The sequence below is a fragment of the Anomaloglossus baeobatrachus genome, chromosome 3, assembly GCF_048569485.1.
Source record: "Anomaloglossus baeobatrachus isolate aAnoBae1 chromosome 3, aAnoBae1.hap1, whole genome shotgun sequence".
Classification (NCBI taxonomy): Eukaryota; Metazoa; Chordata; class Amphibia; order Anura; family Aromobatidae; genus Anomaloglossus; species Anomaloglossus baeobatrachus.
The window spans coordinates 520,662,145-520,682,328 of record NC_134355.1 but is presented as its reverse complement, the minus strand read 5'-3'; the positions used below and the strand labels follow the sequence as shown (position 1 = coordinate 520,682,328).

The 20,184-nt window shown below is 43.1% G+C and overlaps 2 protein-coding genes across 6 annotated transcripts in view; one reads left to right on the top strand and one right to left on the bottom strand.

Moving 5' to 3' along the window:
• The window catches only part of MED12L (mediator complex subunit 12L), a 1,012,447-nt gene that overhangs the window by 350,033 nt on the left and 642,230 nt on the right, over positions 1 to 20,184 (top strand). The gene's annotated exons all lie outside the window — the stretch shown is intronic.
• P2RY14 (purinergic receptor P2Y14) overlaps positions 1 to 20,184 on the bottom strand; it is a 74,585-nt gene that overhangs the window by 19,539 nt on the left and 34,862 nt on the right. For 2 of the 3 annotated variants that reach the window (XM_075340748.1, XM_075340749.1), the window contains exon 2: positions 4,276 to 4,385. The exons of the other annotated variant lie outside the window; for it this stretch is intronic. The gene's annotated coding sequence lies outside the window, so the exon portion shown is untranslated. The remainder of the gene's footprint in view (positions 1 to 4,275; positions 4,386 to 20,184) is intronic. 3 annotated transcript variants of the gene reach the window in all.

The window sequence follows — 20,184 nt, the reverse complement described above, 5'->3', positions numbered from 1 at the left end:
TATGTGTGTTATTTGTGATTTCCATGGATAGAACACAAACCCATTATAGTCTATGGATCTACGGAGCTTTTCACATGGTTTTTGTGCAAAAATCATGGAGACATGTTTGGTTTCTTACCAGAATTATGGATGAAAAGTACCAATACAAGTCTAGAAGCTCAATGACAGGACATGGATGGCATCAGTGTACAGGCCATGTGCTGTCTGTAGTTAGCATTGCAAAGGATAGAGGCTTTGTCATTCATTTATACATCCCTATGTTAAAAACGCTGATGGCAAAAAATGACACATTGACTAAACAGTGAAACTCAGATTCAAAACACTGATGACAATCGTCCTAATTTAATTTCTGTACATGAAGATACACGAACATCAGAATGAGAGCTGAGGTGGTAAGGGGTTAATGGTAGATATGGCAATGTGAGCCATATGATGTGTTGTCCCTAAGGAGGTCACAACATTATCCAGACAAATTAAGGAGCATCGGGAACCCAAACAGTGGAAAATGGAATTGCTGAGGAAACTGAAACTGTATGAAAAAGTCCAAAACTGATTGAGCACTTTTTTATTCTTTGAATATATATTTATATTATCTTAGATTTAACAACATTTTCAAGACCTAAACAAGAATATTTAAGTAAGAACCCCCTAAGACTTCCCCAAAATATGCCAAATCTTCATTTTTGGATAGAGTTTCTATTTGACCCTGGTCATTGATTGCCCTGCAAAATCAGGACTTTTGGCCTTTGAAGTAAGGCGTCATTCAGATGTCAGTTTTTTTTCACATATGAGAAAAATGGTCCGAATTTCATCAGTGAATTTCATCAGTGAGTGCCATAAGTTTGTGCCATAAGTTTGTGCCATAAGTTTGTGCCATAAGTGAGTGTCATCAGTGAGTGTCATCAGTGAGTGTATTTAAGAGTGTCATCAGAGAGTGTCATCAGAGAGTGTCATCAGTGAATGTCATCGGTGAGTGTCATCAGAGAGCGCTATCTGTGAGTGTCATCAGTGGGTGCCTTCAGAGAGTGTCCTCAGTGAGTGTCATCAGTGAATGTCATCAGAGAGTGTATTAGTGAGTGCCATCAGAGTGTCATCAGTAAGTACCATCAGTGAGTGCAAGTAATGAGTGCCATCACAGAGTGTATTAGTGAGTGGCATCAGTGAGGGGCATCAGAGTCTGATCAGTTTGTCACTGATTTAAAAAAAAAAAAAAAAAAAAAAATGGTTCTTCCATGTCCTTTCAGTCAGTGAAAGACAGACAGCACATGGATGGCATCCAAGTGCTGTCTGATACTTTTCACTAACCCATAGACTTTCATTGCTGGGCTGACCCTGTAATGTGTTCAGGGGCAGTAGCCATGGGCGAGGTACTCATCTTCAATGCCCTGCCATGCTACATAAAAATGGCTATGCTGGCTAGGTTTGTGTGCTTTTGTCCTGGTTGTTACCGTGGTGATTCGCCTCCGCAGAATGCATGTTGTCGTTGGAAATGGCAGACTGGGAGCAAATGTTTGCAATGAATTGATGGAGACCAAAGTACAAAAATACATTTTTCACTGAACATCAACTTGATGGAAACTATCTCCATCAGATAATAGGTACAATGCTTCACAAATGTTTCATTTGCATTAAACAGGCATGGGCACTCCTCGGTTACATATCATGATGCTTCATTTTCCTTGCACTTCACACTCTTGCATCTTATAGGAATCTAGTCAATAATTCTGGGAGATCTTGTCTTCACATATGAGGGTCGCATGGGTTGAGGTGTAACGCTACGGCTTCTCACAGCTACTCTCGGTTCACAACTGACTAATGAGGAGTCCTTTCTTTGAGTTACACTAATTGGACTCCTTACTACAATCTTGAAAATCCACTGCTCTCTGTAGGAGAATGTATGTTCCAATTTGGTGACCATAATTTCATATCATTATGCACAATTGAGTTCCCTTTCACCATAGCCAAATGTTCCCTAGCATCCTTATGAATAAATAAACGTGCCCATATCTCCGGAACCGGATAGTGGATCTTTTTAAAGCTGTTTGATACTTTGGCATCAAATCCTGTCATCCACCATGGCATAGCAAGGTCTCTGTGGTTATCTTGTTGCGTGCCTCATGAAGCAGCTAGAAAACCACAGATAACCAGTATAACTACAGAGTGCTATCCCATGACGGGCATCAGGATTTGATGCCAATCTATCTAAAGCCTGCTTTACACGTTGCAATTTCGCATACGATATCGTATGCGATTTGCAACGCCCCCATCGTATGTGCGGCACGTTCAATTTGTTGAACGTGCCGCACAAACGATTAACCCCCGTCACACATACTTACCCGTCCATACGACCTCGATGTGGGCGGTGAACGTCCACTTCCTGGAGTGGGAGGGACGTTCGGCGTCACAGCGACGTCACGCGGCAGCCGGCCAATAGAAGCGGAGGGGCGGAGCTGAGTGGGACGTAAACATCCCGCCCACCTCCTTCCTTCCGCATTACCGGCCGGGAGCCGCAGGACGCAGGTAAGATCTGTTCATCATTCCCGGGGTGTCACACACTGCAATGTACCTTACAATGCCGGATGTGCGTCACTTACGACGTGACCCCGCCGACACATTGTAAGATACATTGCAGCGTGTAAAGCAGGCTTAAGCCTACTAATGAACTGAATATCGTAGGTGAAATGCGTAGAAGCACAGCATGGGATTCAGATTAGTACAGCAATGCACTGATGGCACAAACTGATTAAAGTATTGGTTGTTATATATGACCTTCCTATAGGACCTTTGTCTGTCTCTTCCCACCCAATACTATAGCCCTATATTTCTCTTACCATGTATCTCTGGTTGGTGTGTTGACTTGTTATTCCTCATGTCAAACGATCTGTGTGATATTTAAGTTTGATCCTGTATACTTAATGTCACTAAGGGACATAGAGGTATAGATCTTGGTGATCAGGGGCGCCATTTCACTTATTCTAGGATGTCATCCTCCGCAGCATGACATGGTTAGACTTAAGGCCCTGTCACACACAGATAAATCTGCGGCAGATCTGTGGTTGCAGTGAAATTGTGGACAATCAGTGCCAAATTTGTGGCTGTCTTCAAATGGAACAATATGTCCATGATTTCACTGCAACCACAGATCTGCCAAAGATTTATCTCTGTGTGTGACGGGGCCTTTAGATTCTTAAAGGGACACTCATGTCTCTTTTCTAATAATCCCTGGTAGGTTATTCAATCAATTCTGTGGTAAAAGACTACTACTGAAACTTTTTCAAATTAATCTTAAGTGTATCTATACGTATTTTTAATTGTTAGTAATAAAGGATATATTTTGAAGTTGTTTTACTTTGTGAGACAGTTCTTGACCATCCCTTAGGCTCCCTTCACATGTGTGTTTAAAAACACGTATGTGAAAAACTGGTAGAGGTATCATCAGTGTTTTTCATCAGTGTGCCATTTATGTGTCGTCCGTATTTTTCCTGTATGGCTAAAGAAATAAAGATATTACAAAGCTTCTCTTATAATTTATTGTTAAACACGTACAGTACACTGATGACACATGGATGACACACGGATAACATCTGTGTGCTCTACGTGCTTTTCACTGACCAATAAACTTGTATTAGCCCTTGTCATCCATGCTGCCAGAAAAAAATGGACATTGGTTATAATGGGTATGTGTGGTATCTATGTAAACAAAACCCAGATGCCTCTGTACCGGAATACTGTGAGCTGTTTTGAGCAACTATACAGGATTCAAGGCAAAACATGTTCAGTGTAATGAGGCACAGTCCCCAATGCAAAGACATAGCCATCAAAGGAAATGTAGTCTGGATAGGGTTAATCATATCAGAGAGGAAGAGTCAAGATGGCAGATAACCAAGGGTTGGCACAATAACTGAACTGAATATAAGATGTATACAAGAATCTCTTTACGAGCAAAAAAAGTGCTGCTTTATCAATATCTTCTGCTGAGATATAGATCCCCAAGGATAAGTAGGTGTTTTCTCCAGTGGGAGTTACCTGGATATTTAGCAAACAAGTACCAATCCTTCACCTGTGAACAGTGATGGATATACTTGCGTTCTTTCACCCTTTGTAAGCCCGTATTTTGGAAATATAACCTTACTATACACAAAATAACTGACATGATTCATTGCTATGATAAAAAATCAGATAATGCGTCCTAAGCCACCATAGAGAATGCCAGTCACCTGGCACCTGCACCATCAGTAATGCCCTGCAGGCCACACCAGCAACGTCACAACTAACCTGAATCCGCTGAGCCACCGCTGAGCCACAGATCCATCAAGCTCCTTTTCTTCTCTCTGGCTTTGTAACATTGAGGGAGACGTATTCAAAACACGTTAACCATTATTAAGCTGTGTAATTAAAAATAATGTTTTAGTATCGTCTGCCAACAAGCTGCGTAAATGTCAACTACTACAGATGTGCAGAAGGGGTTAGAAACAGGGAGTGGATTGGGAGAGGGTTTATATAATAAGGAAATGTTCAACTGTTCAGCCCACAAGTCTTTAAAAAACTGAGTGAAGAATATCTTTTCCCATGTCTGCTCCTGACCTTTACACTACTGGAGCATTAGCTTCCTAGCTAACCACAACACATTGGAGGATAAAGTCAGCTCCTCCACTACTTGGCTATTGGGGGATCTGATACAACAATGTAACATGGATCTAAGGCTGTGCCTCTTCACATGAGAAATGATGACTTTTTACACCATGTGAAATTGAAGCAGATTCCATAAGTAAACCGCTTGGTGGACTTGATTATATAATTTTTTAATGGATGCATGTGAAATGCTTCGTCCCGGTCTCACATATCAAAAGGAGTTTGTCAGACTCGATTTAAGCTGCTTATACAATCATTTAAGAGACTAAGCTCCTATAAAAATCTTCTCTTTTGTACAGTTGCTTGCTTAGTTTTCAAGAAAAAGAAAAGGTGTTTTATTTCTTAAGCAAATGATTAATCTTTGTTGCGCCTTGGCGTGGCCCTAGGGCGCACCATGCCGCACACCTCCCCTGAGGTGTGCGGCATGGTGGTTGACATCGCTCAATGGTTGATGTTGGTTGACATCGCTCACTTCCCAGAAAGAGTCTGAATTGAATTTGCTCCCCTGTAGATGTGCACTAACACTGCAGTGCAAGGAGGATCTCTTAAGGGGGCTTTACACGCTGCGACATCGCTAATGCGGAGTCGCTGGGGTCACGGAATTTGTGACGCACATCCGGCCGCATTAGCGATGTTGCTGCGTGTGACACTGATGAGCGATTTTGCATCGTTGCAAAAACATGCAAAATCGGTCATCGGTGACATGGGGGTCCATTCTTGATTATCGTTACTGCAGCAGTAACGATGTAGTTTGTCACTCCTGCGGCAGCACACATCGCTATGTGTGACGCCGCAGGAACGAGGAACCTCTCCTTACCTGCCTCCCGGCCGCTATGAGGAAGGAAGGAGGTGGGCGGGATGTTACGTCTCGCTCAGCTCCGCCCCTCCGCTGCTATTGGGCGGCCGCTCAGTGACATCCCTGTGACGCCGCACGGACCGCCCCCTTAGAAAGGAGGCGGTTCGCCGGTCACAGCGACGTCGCCGGGCAGGTAAATATGTGTGATGGGTCTGGGCGATGTTGTGCGGCACGGGCAGCAATTTGCCCGTGTCGCACAACAGATGGGGGCTGGTACCCACGCTAGCGATATCGGGACCGATATCGCAGCGTGTAAAGTAGCCTTTAGGCCCTGTGCGCACGCTGCAGATTTACAGCGGATTTGTCGTGGATTTGCTGCAGAAAATGTGTCTAACATTGCTGCAGTCAATTCCCCAGCAAAACCAATCGATTTTAAAAAATGCTGTGCGCACACTGCGTTTTTTTATACCCCCGAATTTACTTGCGGATTTTCCGCTGCGTAATTAATGAGCATGTCACTTCTCCTGCTTTTTTTGCCATAGATAATGGTAAAAATCCGCGGGGACCAACTTGCGGAAAATCCGCGGAAAATGCACGGTAAATCCGCAGCAAAAACGCAGGTGCGGTTTTACCACGATTTTTACCGCGGGTGCAGGATTCTTTCAGAGGGTCCATTTTTTTCTTAAGAAAAAGTCACTTTCTAGTGCGCACAAAGCCTTATTTGTATAAAAAATAAACTGCTTTTTATGAGTAAGTAAAAACTAAACTACATTTTTACAGAGCCTAAAGGGGGCTTTACACGCTACGATATCGTTAATGTTTTATCGTCGGGGTCACGTCGTTAGTGACACACATCCGGCGTCATTAACAATATTCAGCGTGTGACACTTATGTGCGACCTAAAACGATCGCAAAAGCGGCAAAAATCGTTTGCCACGGAGAGGTCGTCCTAAAACAAAAAATCATTTACCTCTCATTAGCGATGTTGTTCCTCGTTCCTGCGGCGGCATACATCGCTGTGTGTGACACCGCAGGAGCGAGAAACATCTCCTTACCTGCCTCCACCACCAAAGTGGAAGGAAGGAGGGGGGTGTGATGTTACGTCCTGCTCATCTCCGCCCCTCCGCTTCTATTGGACACCTACTGTATGACGTCGCTGTGACGCCGAATGACTTGCCCCCTTAGAAAGGAGGCGGATCGCCGGCCTGAGCGACGTCGCAGGGCAGGTAAGCTGTGTGACAGGGGAGCGCAATTTTGTGCTCAACAGGCAGCGATATGCCCGTGTCGCACAAACGATGGGGGCGGGTACGCACGCTAGCGATATTGTGATCGATATCACTAGCGTGTAAAGCCCCCTTAAGTCCTCTTTACGTGGCATACAAACGTTTGGGCACCCCTGATCAAAATCACTGATATTGTGAACGGTTATGCAAGTTGAAAATGAAATGTTTACTAAAAAGCATAAAGTTATGGATGACACATTTCCTTTGTATTTTAGGCAAAAAAAATATTATTTTTATATTTTACATTTTAAAATTAACAAAAAGGACAATGGGCTGAAGCAAAAATGTGGGCACCTTGCATGCTTAGTACCTAGTAGCACCCCTTTTGGCAAGTTTCACAGCTTGTAAATACTTTTTTTAGCCAGCCAAGAGTCTGTCACCTCATATTTGAGGGATTTTCATCCATTCTTCCTTGGAAAAGTCTTCCAGTTCTGTGAGATTCTTGGGTCGTCTTGCATGCATTGCTCTTGAGGTCTAGCCACAGATTGTCAATTATGTTCAGATCAAGGGACTGTGAGGGCCATTGTAAAACCTTCACCTTGCGCCTTTTGAGGTTATATATTGTGGATTTTGAAGTGTGTTCAGAATCCTTATCCATTTGTAGAAGCCATTATCTTTTCAATGTCAGCTTTTTTACAGATGGTGTTATGTTTGCATAAAGAATTTGTTGAAATTTCATTCAATCCATTCTTCCCTCTACCCGTGAAATGTCCCAGGTGCCATTGGCTGCAACACAACCCCAAAGCATGATTGATCCACTCCCATGCTTAAGAATTGGTAACATGTTCTTTTCCTGAAATGCTATGGCCTTTTTTCTCCACAAACACCTTTGATCATTGTGGCCAAAGAGTTCTATTTTAACTTCATTGGTCCACAAAACTTGTTTCTAAAATAAATCAGTCTTGTTTAGATGTTCTTTGCATTCTTCTGACATTGAATTTTATGGTGAGGACACAGGAAAGGTTTTCATCTTATGACTCTTCCATGAAGGCCATATTTGTGCAGGTGTCTCTGAACAGTAGAACAATATACTACAACTCCAGAGACTGCTAAATCTACCTGAAGATCTTTTGCAGTCAAGCGGGGTTTCTGATTTGCCTCTCTAGCAATCCTATGAGCAGCTTTCATAGAAATTGTTCTTGGTCTTCCAGACCTTATCAACCTCTGCTGTTCTTAATTACATTTCAAACTTAGAAAAGGGCAATGTGAAAACGCTTTATCTTCTTATAGCCTTGTCCTGTTTGTGGGCCTCCACCATTTTCATCATGCTAGGCAGATGCTTAGAAGAACCTATAGCTGCTGTTTTTGGCACAAGGTTAGAGGAGGCTGGGTTTTTATAAAGCTGTGAAATTTTCATCACCTGGCCTTTCCTAACAATGATAGAGGACACGCCTTAACACTAACAGGCTAATTAAGTTCTGAAACCTTCGTCAAAGTTATGGGAGTACACAAATCTCCAAGGGTGCCCTTTTTCCAATTTTTAAAATGTAAAAGTTGAAGATATATATTTTTTGCCTAAAATACAAAGGAAATGTGTCACCTTTAACTTTATGCCTTTTAGAGATCATTTCATTTTCAACTTGCCAAACTGTTTATAATAACAGTTATTTTGACCACGGGTGCCCAAACTTTTGCATGCCTCTGGATAAATGCATAAATAGGTTAAATCGAGTTTTGAGGGTGACAGACTCCCTTTATTGTTGACCTATCTGTCAATATGAGATCAGTGGATGTCCAACACCTGGCACACTCACTGACGAGCTCATATCTGCTTTGGCAGTGGCCAGATGTAAGCAATGTACAGCGCAGAACACCAGCGTGAATAGTAGATATAAAGCAACACTCGATAGCTGTCACTAAACAATGTATAGAGCTGTGTTGTTTAAATCCATATATTGTTTCCATCTTCTCGCCTTAGGAGCCAATATCAGCAGATTGGTAGGGGGGCGTTAGTGCTGGACCCCCACCGATCTCATAGTGTTGATCTATCTCATGGCTAGTTCAAGTTCATAGTATCATAGTATCATAGTTTTTAAGGTTGAAGGGAGACTCTAAGTCCATCTAGTTCAACCCGTAGCCTAACATGTTGATCCAGAGGAAGGCAAAAAAACCCCAATGTGGCAAACAAGTTCCAATGGGGAAAAAATTTCCTTCCTGACTCCACATCCGGCAATCAGACTAGTTCCCTGGATCAATACCCTGTCATAAAATCTAATATACATAACTGGTAATATTAAATTTTTCAAGAAAGGCATCCAGGCTCTGCTTAAATGTTAGTAGTGAATCACTCATTACAACATCATGCGGCAGAGAGTTCCATAGTCTCACTGCTCGTACAGTAAAGAATCCTCGTCTGTCATTATGATTAAACCTTCTTTCCTCAAGACGTAGCGGATGCCCCCGTGTTCCAGTCGCAGGCCTAGGTGTAAAAAGATCTTTGGAAAGGTCTCTGTACTGTCCCCTCATATATTTATACATTGTGATTAGATCCCCCCTAAGCCTTCGTTTTTCCAAACTAAATAAAAGTTATATAAGTCCCAACCAACCCCTTTAATGCTCTGTCCAATTTACTGATTATTCTATTTCTGTTGATGTAATTAAAAAAAAATGTGATTATTTCATTAAACATGGGCTGTAGACAATTGTTGCATTACAAGAATACACAGACATTTATACAGACGGTCTGTTTTTTTTAAAACGATTTCTTCACACACGATCTAATCATCCCCTTCCTCCAGCTCTGAGAAGCCGTAGGTCATGACCTGCTTTTCTTACTTCATAAGTAAGTGGAAGTTGTATAGTTATGTTCACAAAAGTAAAATAAATATATATTTTGTTATATATTTTAAGTTTAGAAATATTGAAATTGTTCCACCAAAAATGAATAATTTCTCAGAGCCTCGTAGAAATGGAGCCCTAATATGGCAACCAAAGACTTTTTTTGAGTCTACTTTTTGTTGTTGAATCAATATAAAAACATGGTTTGCTGCATCACATCTATGTTAATCTCACCTTCTCACCTTAGAAGGCCTAGTTGGATATCTTTGAGATGTGGTGGTGCGCAGAGCACTATATATTGTCACATGGATTTGTGACAAGGTCCTGGGCAAATTTATTGTGACAAGGCTGTAATATGTTTTGCAACCTGGTAGAGAGAATGAAACTTTAAATTTTAAGACAGCAAAACTTCTACTGTCCATACAATAAATGGTCTTTAGACTATTATGATTGTTCCCAGGAAGGGGGGGGGGGAGGGAGAAGATAGAAAGTCCATCAGATGTCCTCCTTGGTAAGATGTGAATCCAGGACCTCCAGTGCTTCATGGAAACAAACTATTGAGCCACTTGACAGAAATGGCTGGAGGCTTTAGTATCCGCTTTAACTTTTAAAGGCAACTTCCCACTCAATTCATGCTGTCTAAACCACAAGTAGCATGGATCAGACCCTGTTTCTACAAATGCAGTCAAGTATTGGTTTCTCTAAAATGTTTCTGACAGAATCTAGTCTTAAAAGCCAACAGGAACTTGACAAATCTGGAGGTGCCCTCTTTTTTTTCTCCATTTTGCTCTAGGTAATTGACAGATCTCTTCCATGTGTGTGTGTCTTAAGGAGAAACCTGTCATTCATCTGGACAGATGCTGGGAAAAGCTGTCCAGAGCTACACCCGCTATTGTCTTGAAACTAAATTTTATCTGAAGTGCCAGAGTGCTTCATAGAAAAGTATAGCCGGCTATGATTCTGCACCCAGACTCTGATTCATGCTGCTCATGGTTAGGGCAGCATGAAATGAGTGACAGGTTCCCTTTCCATTGAGATTAGAATCAGAGCTTGTGTCTCAGATTTCATAATATTTGATATAATATACAGTGTGTCCACCCATATCCTGTCCACTGCCAATAACTTGAGAACAGCGGCAGCTATAGGCATAGAAGTGGTGTCTAGGTATAGTAAAGTAGCCATGCACTACGCAATGAAATCATCTATAGCACCACCTGGTGGAAAACAACGGAGTTAGCATTTTTATCTCGAAAACAGAACGAGATAGAGAAAAAAAGTGAATTACAAAGTTGTAGGGCATCATCAATTCAATCCGAATCGACACCTTGCATACAGAAATGCTATGATTAGAACGTGTAAAACTCACAAGGCTGCGGACGTGAAGCGATACCTTTTGGAGACCTTCCTACAAGTCATTGGGTATGGTGGCTACGTGGAGTGGCCTCCACGCTCACCTGACCTGACCCCATTGAACTTCTTTCTGTGAGATCACCTTAAACAGCAGGTGTATGCGACCCTTCCACCAACATTGCAGGACCTACGACGACATATCACAGATGCTTGTGCAAACGTGTCACCTACCATATTGCACAACAAGCAGCAAGATACAGCATGCTGTCCAGAGTCCAGATGTGCATTGCAGCTGACGGTGGCCACTTTGAGCATCAAAGTTAAATGAGCGCCATATGCGTGACCAGCATTCAATGTTTTGGTGGGGTCATGGGTTTCATATCATAGCATTTCTGTATGCAAGGTGTCGATTCGTATTGAATTGATGATGCCCTACAATTTTTTAATTCACTTTTTTTCTCTATCTCGTTCCATTTTCGAGATAAAAATGCTAACTCTGTTGTTTTCCACCAGGTGGCGCTATAGGTGGTTTCATTCATAGCGCATGGCTACTTTACTATACTTAGAAATCACTTCTATTCCTATAGCTGCCGCCGTTGTCAAGTTAATGGCGGTTGACAGGATATGGGTGGATACACTGTATAAGAAAAGTAGCTCAGCGTGCTGCAACATTTTTTCTGTCAAAACGACATCACACTTTAGGCTATGTGCACACAATGTCTTTAAGATGCTGGTGGACCAAAGCTAAGGCACTCCAGGAAAAAGACAGCGGTCATGTTCCTGAAGCGGATTCCCTGTCAGGCTTGCCATCATTTTCGCAGTGGCTCTGCTGATTAAAAGAAGTAACTAAAGGCTGAACAGGTGCCCAGTCGGGCTGCACTATGTCCATTTTTTCGGCAGTTTGCACATACCTTAAAGGGAACCTGACAACGGATACTTACTTTTTACTTTTTTTTTATAATGAAATTTTTTTTTTTTTTTCTTCTTCTTTATCCTTTAATATTATTGCTTATCAGATTAGCTTTTCCAACATTGGATGCGTATATCCAGATTGACGTATTTACATACATTTTTGTACACCCAGTATATCACTTGGTTATACTGCTGGCTGTGATTTTGTATGTTGTGCAGCACTCACCTGTAGATGCATGTAATTAGGTAAGGCCTGCCCCTCCCTTGTGTCCATTTGACAAGCTAGTCTATTTTAGTAGCTCTGTGGTATACATGGGATACTTATGATTAAGGACTCTTTTTGTTTTTATACTGAAGTCCGAAACGCGTAAAGCTCCCATGGATTAACATCTCTTTTGGTTTTCACGGATGGCATTTTTAATACTTTGAAATAAAAATTATGATGGTTTTATTCTAAGAAGAGGTTGTGCCAGATCCTTTCCTTTCCTTTCCAACGGATACTTACTGCCTGAACCACAGACAGCATATATCAGACGCTGTCTGCATGATCTCAGCCATGTACGTTTTGACTCTGAAACACTGTGTTGTTTCAGAGAAAAACATACTTTAATGAAGTGTGTATGTAATCTAGTGTGTGTATTAATATACTCACATATCACCATGTTCTCAATGGCCGGTCTTCAGCTCTTTCTCAGTGCGATTGCCCAAATGAGACCTGCCAGCTCATTCTACCCTTTATACATGACCCATAAGTCTCATTTACAATGTAAGTCTATGGAGCCTTGTTCTGATGCTCCATAGACTTACATTGTAAGTGTCACTTCTGGGTCACTCTGCTGTCTGCGTAACTTGGAGGAGTCTGTAGAGCAGTTAATGTTTTTCAGAAGAGAAGAAGACCGACGTTAGACACCAGAGAAAGCAGTGGAGGTGATGCACATACCCATATTCAAACAATAAAACTGTGGGAGTGCTCCTTTAAAAGGCACCAGGGACTGAGCCGCATGGGAAGGCCAGTCCTCAGCAGATCATTGCCCTGGAGTAATATGTCTGTCCCTGCATGCATTTATAGGGAAGGACCTGTCACTCCAGGGGAGCGGGTGGGGAGAAACCGCCAGTCAGACCAATCGGGGCCCTTGGTTTTGGCCACTTTTAATGTATGTTTTTCTCTGAAACGCCACAGCAGTCCAAGACACAGTATATGGCTGAAATCAGACAGTTAGTGTCTAATACTTGATACCTGAGGCACAAGCAGCATGTTTCTGCTGTCAGGTTCCCTTTAATGCAAAGAAAGCATTGCTAGTTATTAATGTGAATAGAGCCAAAAAATTAAACTTTCAAAGAAATACTTTACTTTGGTACCTGTAGTTTCTGAAATAGAGCAACTGCAGCATGCACCGGCCTACACTTTCTCCAGACCTGGATCTCATAGAAAACCTATGAGATCAGCTAAGTCGCTGTGTAGACCATCGTAACTCTATTTCCTAGAACCTCAATTACCTGAGGGCTGCCTTTCAAGAAGAGTGGGATGCCATTCTTCAGCAAACAATAATGTGGCGCCCCTGAGGCTTCAGTCACCACAGAGGTACTGTATCTCAGCCAGAGATGTGGTACCCCATCCTGGGTAAGGAAGAGGTCATCCACCGGTATGCACACAAAACACTGACACTCACTCAGCAACACCTCATCAGCCCATGGTAAGGGTCTAGTGACAGCCCGAGGATGGGCTGGGGGGTGGAGTCTAGTTAGTGGGAGCAGCATGTAGAAAGTTAGAGTCAGAAGGAGCAGTGGAGGAGTGAAGATCTGTGGTCTGGAGCTGGTGCAGCTCGGCCCAAGCACATGTGAGAAGGGATCCTAGAGCCCACGGGATGTGCGCCATACTCCCGTGGCCTCATTCCACATACGACATATTGGAGTGGAGGGACTTGGCCGCAGAAGGGGATCCGGTCCCTAGACTAGAGGGGAAGAACTAACGTGCTCATCTAGTAAAAACGGAGGCTAAGGACACATCTAGTACCAAAGCCAACTCCGCACATGAATCCGCTGGAAGGTGACCACATAGGGCCAAGGGATAGACCTTCAAGCCACTCAACAGGGTCCGCGGACACCGGCTCAGGGCACTGTGTGCGTAGGCGTGGGACAGGTGGGCGAGAAGTCAGCGCAGGAAGACTACCAGGGAAGGAACATTAGAAGGGCATACCGGTCTTCACCTCCGAACTACCCGGGATCGACTGGAGCCCATCACAGTGGAACCCAGCACTCCAAAAGCGGTCACTGACTAGTCGTGTTACCTTGGAGCCTGCTACAGTGAGTAAAAACCTTGAGACTGCATCCTTGTGTCACTCCGTTATTTGCCTCCGCCTCCGGCCCTGCATCCCCGCCCTCACCAACTACTACCTCCATCGGCCCTGGGTCCTAGCTCTATCTGTGGAGAGCTATACCAACCAAGCTGCGTCACCATCTGCCCCAGAGGTCCCATTCCCCAGCGTCGGCTATCTCTGGCCGAGTACCACAGGTGGCATCACAAATAACTCTTACTATCCCCTGTAAATATCCCCTTTTCTATTAAACGACACCGCCAGGGTCACGGAACCGGGTCTGGCCACTGCAACATCCCAGGAACAGATCAGCGGCCCGGTAACGTGTAACCCCACGGCCCTGGTGCGGGCGTGTCAATAACTCATGAACAGCATGAGATGTTGTTGTTAACATGTACTGTACATGATGCTCAAGGCCACGTATGACAAGTTATTGAGATATTGACATTGGTATACCCACCACTGTGTTGGCTTTTGTTTCAATAAATTGTTTTAGATGAGGAAATCATCATTGTATGCTCATAATTAAATGCCCTACTTTCATGGTAAAAAATCACTATAGTGTGAACTTTTTACACTATACATTAACTTCACCTGAATGCCAAATATCCCTAACTTTTTGTGAGCAGTATATATTTATGTATACAATTGGTGATGTGTTCAATATTTATTTCACCCATTGTAGGTAGCACCTAGACATATAGATATTTCCTTCCCTTTCCTCTTTCACTCTCTTCTTGTTTCCTCTTTTTTTCCTCTTCCCTTTTCTCTTTCACAATATGTATAACATAAAAATAGCAATTGTGAAAAAGCAATATGATATTGCGATACGTTGTATTCTACAGTATGTGGCAACCAGTGGTTGTTGAGGGCATTGCAGCTTGTCAAGGTTTTGTGGGAATGTCATGATAATGTTTGATATTTATCAGTCATGGTTAAATCTTACACTGGGGGAGAACCTTCTTCTGCCAAGTTCCATTTTGATATTTACACCATCATTTTTGGGACATTTTGAATAAATAACTTAAATATTAGGGCTGGTTCACACTAAGCGACAGCGACAACGAGGTCGCTGTTACGTCACCATTTTCTGTGACGTAACAGCGACCTTGTAAGTCGCTGTTATGATCGCTGCTTAGCTGTCAAACACAGCAGCCGAAGCAGCGATCATAACCGCGAGAGCAGGGAGCCGCGCACACTGCTTAGCGCTGGCTCCTTGCTCTCCTAGCTACAGTACACATCGGGTTAATTAACCCGATGTGTACTGCAGCTACATGTGCAGAGCCGGAGCCGGCAGCACAGGCAGCGTGAGAGCTGCGGAGGCTGGTAACTAAGGTAAATATCGGGTAATCACCTTGGTTACCCGATGTTTACCCTGGTTACAGCTTACCACAGCTGCCAGATGCCGGCTCCTGCTCCCTGCTCGCTTCATTTCGTCGCTCTCTCGCTGTCACACACAGCGATGTGTGCTTCACAGCGGGAGAGCGCCTTTGAAGAAAACGAACCAGGGCTGTGTGTAACGAGCAGCGATCTCGCAGCAGGGGCCAGATCGCTGCTCAGTGTCACACACAGCGAGATCGCTAATGAGGTCACTGTTGCGTCACCAAAACCGTGCCGTAGCAGCGATTTCGGTAGCGATCTCGCTATGTGTGAAGCACCCCTTAAGCCCGCTACACACGCTTCAATATATCTCACAATCTGTCGTTGGGGTCAAGTTGTAAGTGACGCACATCCAGCATCGTTTGTGAGGTATCTGCGTGTGACATCTACTTGCGATCAGGATTGAACGCAAAACCGTTGATCGCAAACACATCGTATCATTCTCTAGAATTGAGCGTTTTGTTGCACGAACCTAGTCAATTGTAACGTGTGACATCCCTCATACGATTTTGGTGTCTGATGCTATGTGCGCAGGTGTGCGCTCTGCACCGCAGCTTAAAAAAGGTCCGCTTCAGAGCGCAGCTGAAAAGCTGCGTTCTGAAGCGCTTCACAATGTCTGTCAGTCACTAATCTCTGTCAGTCGGTCACTATCTCTGTCCCTCACTCTCTGTCCATGTCAGTCTATCCCCCTCTCTCATATACTCACCGATCCCCGATCCCCGGCGCTGCACGGCGTTCACACTGCTCCGGCGGCTTTTACTGTTTTGAAAAAGCCGGCCGCCCATTAAACAATTTCGTATTCCCTGCTTTCCCCGCCCACCGGCGCCTATGATTGGTTACAGTGAGACACGCCCCCACGCTGAGTGACAGGTGTCACACTGCACCCAATCACAGCAGCCGGTGGGCGTGTCTATACTGTGTAGTGAAATAAATAATTAAATAATTAAAAAAAACGGCGTGCGGTTCCCCCCAATTTTAAAACCAGCCAGATAAAGCCATACGGCTGAAGGCTGGTATTCTCAGGATGGGGAGCTCCACGTTATGGGGAGCCCCCCAGCCTAACAATATCAGCCAACAGCCGCCCAGAATTGCCGCATACATTATATGCGACAGTTCTGGGACTGTACCCGGCTCTTCCCGATTTGCCCTGGTGCGTTGGCAAATCGGGGTAATAAGGAGTTATTGGCAGCCCATAGCTGCCAATAAGTCCTAGATTAATCATGTCAGGCGTCTATGAGACACCCTCCATGATTAATCTGTAAATTACAGTAAATAAACACACACACCCGAAAAAATCCTTTATTAGAAATAAAAACACAAACATATACCCTGGTTCACCACTTTAATCAGCCCCAAAAAGCCCTCCTTGTCCGGCGTAATCCAGGATGCTCCAGCGTCGCTTCCAGCGCTGCTGCATGGAGGTCACCGGAGCTGCAGCAGACACCGCCGCTCCGGTCACCTCCACGCAGGTAATGAAGACAGCCGCGCGATCAGCTGCTGTCACTGAGGTTACCCGCGGCCACCGCTGCATCCAGTGACACACTATATGCATTGTGAATGTTCTCACATAGTCACCCATATACTTGTATTGTGAAGCATAGATATATTAAAGATGGAACAAATTACACTAGAACGCAAGATGTCATAATAGTTACAATATATAAGCTGTGAGGTAGCAACTGGCTATATTGCAAATGGCTGCTATGTATTGCAGAGGCAGAGATCCTCTGCAATGTAAACCTGGAATGTTTACTCTGGGACTTGTTGTTCCACAAGTCTTGTTAATGTACTAAGGGCCAGGTTTTATGAATAGTTAGAGTGCTGGCTGGGTCTGGCTATTCTCATACCTCCACCTATGAAGTCTCAGGGGATCTAATGAGACTGTTTGTCTGAGCACATGGCTCTTTGTGTTTGGAAGGTGGAAGACTTCCTTGAAAACAGTGGAGAGAAGAGTACAGCCAGGATAGAGAGGCTCTATGCTGAAGACACAGCTTCTGGCAGAGATCATGTGCTTTGAAAAAGCAAACTTTCAGAGCTGTGAATTGACAGGAGGCAGCTTGAAGAGCATAGCTCCTGGAAGGTTGCATCACTGGAAAAGGGGTTGTGTAATGACCGAAGTCAGTGAATGACTGTTTCAATACTTTCACTCGGATACTTTTGCAGGATTGTATCTGAAGCCATGCAGGCGTACCCGCAGAAGAAACAGACTGTATGTCATATACCCTTTTTGTGTTGCTTTAAAGCCGCAAGAAGACATATGTTATGTTTCTGTAGTGCCAGTTTATGTGTGGTAATAAACCAAGTGGACTGTTTGAATAGAAGCTCCCCTGTGTAAGCCTCAATTTAGCAGTCAAAGTGACATTCATTGAGTGCAGCCTCCCATATCCCCCCTCTCTGTTCAAACTTGTAGGGTTGAACACGTGCCAACATACATGGGCCCTGAGACAGGGCATCAGTGTTTCCCTGCCCTACCAGATGAGAGGGCCCTCTCTGACAACTTTGAGCTATAGCTCCTGACATATAGTTGGTCACTGTCACCAAATTCTTCTTTGTGAACCATGACCTATCAGACTCTGTCACCTCATCTATTAGAGTCACCATTTCATCAGACCTTCCCCCGCCCCAGCGGTCAGTATGTTAGTACGATCCACCAGCACCCAAAACTACAGTCTTGTCTGACTCTGTGGCATTGAATCAGCTGGGATTCTTGTCTGGGACTCTCAGCCTCAAGGTAACAAAGGGTTCACTATCCCCAAACCCCTTGCACCCACTTCCTTTGGGACATCTATGGTAGCTTGAGGCTAGAGTCCCAGACAAGAATCATATCTTAATATACTGTAGTAATTTATTTACACATTTTTGGTATAGTTTACATGAATTTTCTCTTGTCAAAAAATAACTATGTTAAAATCAATCATAGCGGGCAGGAACACTGCCTAAAATTGCAGACCACAGTGTAGTTATTTTGTGTATTGTTGCCAGAATAAAATATTAAAATCGATAGCCAAAAAGTAAGATGTGTTTGTTTGTTTTTATCACTTTTTTTTCCTTTTCTTTATTTTTGGGGGGGGGGGGAGTTTCAGATATTTTTTGTTTTAAACTCCCCCCCCCCCCCCCCCTAATAAATGCTTAGCTTCAAATAAAGAGGTTGCTTTTCAGGTTCACACACAGAAAGTAATTTTCGGCAATAGCCAGCAGTCTTGATGTGGCACCAGCGATTGATAAACGCGACTAGACAAACACATATTGATGATTTCCTCCTTTAAACAAAATAAAAACATAATTTAATTAAGCTGAAAATGCTACACGGTGAAGTTGCTACATGTAGGTTCACAACCGGAAATGAACATGTGGCAACAGTTTGGTCGTACGGTTTACAGTATCTAAAGAAGACACTTAAAAAAGGAATTAAATAAGTAAAGAGCCCGTTAGTACTAACAGTGAAAAAAAACCAGATCACACACCTTTACAAAATTGGATGAGACCATAAAATCTAATTAGAATCACATACAATTGATTGATTAGAATCACATGGCTGCTGAATTCTGGTGATGTGTGTACTTGTCTAATATTAGACTATTAGACCGATGAAATGGGCTACAAAAATATATTTTAATCAAAGCACACACTTTACTATCTGTACAGTTGTTTTTATGTTTCAAGGATTATGGAGATTTGTCTTTAACCCCTTCAGCCCCAAGCCTATTTTGACCCTAAAGACCAGGCCATTTTTTGCAATTCTGACCAGTGTCACTTTATGAGGTTATAACTCTGGAACGCTTCAGCGGATCCCGGTGATTCTGAGATTGTTTTTTCGTGACATATTGGGCTTCATGTTAGTGGTAAATTTAGGCCGATATTTTTTGCATTTCTTTGTGAAAAAAACGGAAATTTCGGGAAAATTTTGAAAATTTTGTAATTTTCAAACTTTGAATTTTTATGCTCTAAAACCAACGAGACATATGACACAAAATAATTAATAAATAACATTTCCCACATGTCTATTTTACATCAGAACAATTTTGGGAAAAAAAAAAAAATTTAAGGAAGTTATAGGGGTTCAAAGTTTATGAGCAATTTCTCATTTATACAACAAAATTTACAAAGCCACTTTTTTTAGGGACCACATCACATTTGAAGCAATTTTGAAAGATCTACATGACACAGAACACCCAAAAGTGAAACCATTCCAAAAACGGCACCCCTAAGGCTACTCAAAACCACATTCAAGAAGGTTATTAACCCTTCAGGTGCTTCACAGTAACTAAAGCAATGTGGAAGGAAAAAATGAACATTTTACTTTTTGCAACAAAAATGTTAATTTAGCCTCAAATATTGCATATTCACAAGGGTAGAAGGATTAAATGAACCCCCAAAATTTGTTGGGCAATTTCTACTGAACACGCAGATACCTCATATGTTGGGAAAACCACTGTTTGGGCGCACGGCAGGACTCGGAAGGGAAGGAGCGCCATTTGACCTTTTTGAACAGAAAATTAGCTGGAATCGTTAGCCGCACCATGTTGCGTTTGGAGAGCCCCTGAGGTGCCGAAACAGTGGAGCTCCCCCACATGTGACCCCATTTTGGAAACTAGACCCCTCATGGAATTTATCTAGATGTTTATTGAGCACTTTGAGCCTCTGGGGGCTTCACAAAAGTTAATAGAGTTGAGCCGTGAAAATAAAAAAAAACTTTTTTACCACAAAATTGTTACTTCAACCAGGTAGCTTTTTTTTC